Source organism: Chiloscyllium plagiosum, chromosome 30, assembly GCF_004010195.1.
Source record: "Chiloscyllium plagiosum isolate BGI_BamShark_2017 chromosome 30, ASM401019v2, whole genome shotgun sequence".
Taxonomy (NCBI): domain Eukaryota; kingdom Metazoa; phylum Chordata; class Chondrichthyes; order Orectolobiformes; family Hemiscylliidae; genus Chiloscyllium; species Chiloscyllium plagiosum.
The window spans coordinates 4,152,275-4,158,228 of record NC_057739.1 but is presented as its reverse complement, the minus strand read 5'-3'; positions in this window follow the sequence as shown (position 1 = coordinate 4,158,228).

The window sequence follows — 5,954 nt, the reverse complement described above, 5'->3', positions numbered from 1 at the left end:
GTCACCCGTGTCCCCCGTACTCCCGGAGTCACCCGTGTCCCCCGTACTCCCGGAGTCACCCGTGTCCCCCGTACTCCCGGAGTCACCCGTGTCCCCCGTACTCCCGGAGTCACCCGTGTCCCCCGTACTCCCGGAGTCACCCGTGTCCCCCGTACTCCCGGAGTCACCCGTGTCCCCCGTACTCCCGGAGTCACCCGTGTCCCCCGTACTCCCGGAGTCACCCGTGTCCCCCGTACTCCCGGAGTCACCCGTGTCCCCCGTACTCCCGGAGTCACCCGTGTCCCCCCTACTCCCGGAGTCACCTGTGTCCCTCCTGTTCCAGGAGTCACCCGTGTCCTCCCGTCGCTCCCGGAGTCACTTGTGTTCCTGCTCCAGGAGCCGGCAGCTCCTCCCCTCTCACCTGCAGCAAGACGTCAGAAACTGACAGATACCTGACACACAGCGTGTACACCTCAAGAGGCAATAACCCACCCAGGATACGCCTCAGGGGGGCAATAACCCACCCTGGTACAACTCAGGGGTCAATAATCATAGAGGGGACACCTCAGGGGGCAGTAACCAACACTGGGTCCACCTTAGGGGGGGGGGGCAATAACCATAGAGGGTACACCTCAAGGTGGCAATAACTCATTCAGGGGACACCTCAGGGAGCATTAATCACCCAGGGTGCACCTCAAAAGGGGACAATAATCCACCCAAGGTTTACCTCAGGGACCATTAACCACCCAGGGTACACCTTAGAGTGGCAAAAACGCATCCAGGGTACTCCTTGGGGCAATAACCAACACAGGGCACACCTCAGGGTCAATAAGCCATCTAGGGTACACCTCAGGGGTCAGAGAAAATATCTAGGACAGGGCTGAAAGGGCAAAAACTCACCCAGGATAGGGCTGAGACAAGAATTAGCCACCCAGGAGGGTAAAACTGGCCCAGGACAGAGCTGCATGGGCAGAAACCCACAGGACAGGATTCAGGAAGCAAAAACCTATCCAGAACTGAGGTGAGTTGGCATTAACCCACCCAAGTTTACCTGTGAGGGCAAAAACTGATACAGGGCATGGCTGAGGGGGCAAAAGCCCACTACAGAGTGAGGGGACAAGAACTATTTTCCTCTGTGTAAGGCATGATTCCAATCAATGGAGAGTTTTATATCTGATTACCATTGATTCCAGTTTCGCTTGATGCCAAAACTTGGTAAAATGGTGCCTTGATATCAAGGACTGTCACTCTCACTGCAGGAGTTCAGCTCAGTGGTCTATGTTTAGACTAAGACTATAATGAGGTCAGAAGCTGAGTGACTGGCAGAACCTAAAAACTGAGTATCAGAAACCAGGATGTGTCACTTGACAGAACTGTTGATGACTGAAGGGGCAGTAATTGGGCAGATTAGATTTGTCCTGCTTTTTGTGCACTGGATGTACCTGGGCAATGTTCCACATTGTTGGGTAGATGCCAATGTTTTAGCTGTATTGGAACGGCCAGGGTACCCTGGCTAGGGGTGTGGCATGTTCACATATTTGGTACTATTTCCAGAATGTTGTAAGGGCCCATAGCCTCTGCAGTATCCAGTGTCTCTGACTGTTTCTGGATATCATGTGGAGTAATCACCTTGGCTGAAGGCTGGATCTGTGATGCTGAGGGAACCAATGGATTATGTACTTGGCACTTCAGGCTGAAGGTGGCTGAGACATGAAGCAGCCACCTATCCATTCACCAATATCAGAAAAAGGGAAGTGGGCTAATAGGTCTGGAATATTGAAAGTTTCACCTATCCCACAAAAAGACATCCATAGCCAGTTCCATAGCAATTATTTGGAAGAAGTGAGTGGGGTTGAAAGTTGTTCAGAGTGAGAATAAAGTGTATCCATTTACACTTTTTATGCCTGTTGTACCATTGCAACCTTTTGTTAGTTAATCTCCACCTCCACAATGCTATAATGGAGCTCCTCATAAGTGCTTCCTGTCCTTTCTTTGCTTACCATCGGCTTAAAAACTTTGCTGTTTCTATTTTTCTTTAGTTCTGATGAAAGGTCATCGTCCAGAAACATTAACTCAGTTCCTCTTCACAGATACTGCTCGATCTGTTCAGTCTTTCCAGTATTTTTGTTATTTCAGATTTCCAGTATTATATTTTCTTTCTGTCTTCAGTGGTATTGCCAGAATGCTGCCAAGGCCCATAGTCTCTGCAGTATCCAGTGCCTCCAACCATTTCTTGATATCACGTGGTGAATTGAATTGCCTGAAGACTGGTATCTATGCTGCCGGGGTCCACTGAAAGAGGCTAAGATGGATCATACACTTGGCATTTCTGGATGAAGATTGTTGCAAACAGTTCAGCTTTTGTGATGTGTTTATCTCCATCATTATTGAGGATGGGAATATTTGTGGAACCTCCTCCTGTAGTGAGTTGTTTAATTTAATTTACGACTGGATGTGGCAGGTCTGCAAAGCTTAGATCTGGTCCGCTGGTTGTGGGATTGCTTAGCTCTGTCCATTACATGCTGCTTATGCTGTTTGATATGTAAGTAGCCCTATCTTGTAGCTGCAGCTGGTCCTTTCCAGATCTACCCGGTGTTGTTGGTCTGTTACAATATATATTAATGACTTGGAGGACAGAAGCGAATGTACTTGAATTAAATTTTTAGATGACACAAAATTGTTGGAAAGGCAAAATGAGAGAGGACCACAGTTTATAGAGAGATATTGATAGGTTAAGGAAGTGAGCAGAAAGTCAGCAAATGGAGTATAATGTGGGAACATGTTCATTTTGGAAGGGAGAATGAAAGAACAAAATATTTAAATGGAGAAAAATGGTCAAATGCTGCAGTTCAAAGGACATGGGGATACTTGTGTGTGAAACACAGAAAGCTAGCACACAGGTGCAACAGGTAATCAGGAAGGGTAGTGGAATGTTGGCCCTTATTTCAATGGGGTTGGAGTTTAACAGCAGGGGAGTCCTACTGCAACTATACAGGTGCTGGTGAGACCAATCTAGAGTTTTTTTGGACCCCTTATTTCAGGAAAGATAGCATTTCAGTGAAGGCAGTTCACAGAAAAGTTCAGTGGGATGATCCCCACAACGGAGGGATTGTCTGATGAGTAAAGATCAAATAGGCTGGGACTCTACGCACTGGAGTTTAAAAGAATGAGAGGTGATTTCATTGCAAAGTACAGGATTCTTAAGGGGCTTAACAGGGTAAATGCTGAGAGGATGTGTACCCCCATGGAAGAGTCTAGGACCACAGGGCATAGTCTCAGAATAGAGGGGTGCCGATATAAGACTGAAATGAGGAGAAATTTCTTCTGTCAGAGAGTTGACAGTCTTTGGAATCATTATACAGATAGCTACAAGCAGAGTCCTTGTATATATTTAAGGCTGAGATGGATAGATTCTTGATAAATTGGCGAATTGAGGGTTATGGGGAAATGGGAGGAACACAGACATGAGGAATGTGGGATCAGCCATGATCCTATTGAATGGCAGACCAGGCTTGAGGGGCTGAAAGGCCTACTCCTGCTCCTATTTCTTCCGATCTTAGTCAAGGTGACCTTATCTGTGATTCAGAGGGGGCTTGACAGAGTAGATACTGGGAGGATGCCTGAGTGGAGGGATCTAGAACTAGGGGCAAGCAGTTTCAAAATAAGGGATCGCCCATTTAGGGTGGAATTTCTTCTGTCAGACAGTTGTTATTCTGTGGAATTCTCTTCCTTAGAGAGCACTGGAGGTTGGCTCACTGTGTATATTCAAGTCTGAGTTAGCCAGATTTCTGATCTACAAAGGTATCAAGACAAGTTACAAAGTGGGGCAGAGGCCTCATTCAGATCAGCCATGACCTAGTTAAGTAGTGGCACAGGCTTGAGAGACCATCCTCCTCCTATTTCTTATGATTTCTTTTGTTGCTTATGTTGGCTGAAGCTGAGAAGACACAACATTAAATGGGATAAAGCTGGAGGATTTTGCAGAAACATTATACATTGTTTTAAAATTCCTTTGATCTTCGTCACAAAGAAAATAATGAATACTTAGGAACTAGTATGTGGGGAGTTCTCAATTTACACTTTCATCTTCTTTCATTTGATATTGCGGGAGGGGATGACTGGGGTAGAATTGGGGTCAGTGCTTGGACCATTGTTAATCTGGAGTTAAATTAAACTTGGATGTAGAAAGTATTACAAATCCTTTAAACTACTCTGACAGCAATAAAATAAGGAGTGTTCTAGACATGGAGATGTGGGTATGGTTTTTACATAATAACTCTGTTATGTACTTCGGCAAATAGATTAGGTGTAAAGGGGAAAATGAATTATGCATAACTAGGTGCACATAATTGACCAAAACATTGGTTAACACAATTTTAAAAGAGAATCTGAGAGGTTTTGTTTATGGGATGTTTGTGTCACTACCTGGGCCAGCATTTATTGTCCATACCTGAAATGCTTGGAGAGCAGTTAAAAGTCAACCACATGGCTGTGGGTCTGGAACTGCATGGCTTTTGCCTGAAACGTCAATTTTCCTGCTCCTCAGATGCTGCCTGACCTGCTGTGCTTTTCCAGCACCACGCTCTCAACTCTATCTCCAGCATCTGCAGTCCTCACTTTCACCTAATAATTGGATTACTAGTCTACTACATTACCATTCTGCCATTGCCATTTCACAGTGGACCTTCACCATCAGTGTCCTGACCCATTCACAGAACATGGAACATAGAACAGTACAGTACAGGCCCTTCGGCCCACCATGTTGTGCCAAATATTTATCTTAATCTCAGATCAACCTAGCCTACACATCCCTCAATTTACTGCCAACCGCGTGCTTGTCTAGCAGTCGCTTAAATGTCTCTAATGCCTCTGACTCTACTACCATTCCACGCACCTACCACTCTCTGTGTAAAGAACCTACCTCTGACATCTCCCCTATACCTTCCTCCAATCACCTGAAGATCATGACCCCTCGTGACAGCCACTTCTGCCTGGGGAAAAGTCTCTGTTCTATTCTATTTATGCCTCTCATTGCCTTGTACACCCCTATCAAGTCATCTGGGGTAAGACCAGTCAAGTGTAAATCTGTAGTATATTAGATTCCCTACAGTGTGGAAACAGGCCCTTCGGCCCAACCAGTCCACACAGACCCTCCGAAGAGCAACCCACCCAGACCCATTTCCCTTTTGACTAATGCACCTAACACTGCCGGCAATTTAGCATGGCCAATTCACCTGACCTGCACATCTTTGGACTGTGGGAGGAAACCGGAGCACCCGGAGGTAACCCACGCAGACGCGGGGAGAATGTGCAAACTCCACACAAACAATCACCCATGGCTGGAATCGAAACTGGGACCCTGGTGCAGTGAGGCAGCAGTGCTAACCACTGAGCCACCATGCCGCCAATCACCTTAAAATCATGACCCCTCATGACAGCCATTTCTGCCCTGGGAAAGGTCTCTGGCTATCTACTCTATTTATGCCTCTCATTGCCTTGTCCACCTCTGTCAAGTAATCTCGGATAAAACCAGTCAAGTGTAAATCTGTAGTGATTTGTTGAAGCTTTTGTCAGGCTTTATTTAGAGAACTGGGTCTATTTAATGCTGCAACTCTCCAAAGAGAAATCAATGTATTAGTGAGAGTGCAGAAATTAGCATTCAAACATTCACCCCAATTTAGCATTCACCCCAACACACACAAACGAAGCTGCACCAGGACACTATTCAAAAGGGCCACAACACACTGCAGGACACCAGAACTGCAAGAAAAAGAGGAACACCTATATAAGGTATTCGCCAAAAACGGATACCCGCGCAACTTCATCAACAGATGCCTAAGAGAAAGACCACGGAACGAGGACATACCACAACCAAAAGGACTAGCCACACTACCATACATCAGGAGCATCTCGGAACTGACTGCCAGACTACTGAGACCCCTAGGACTCATAACGGCATACAAACCAACAGCCAC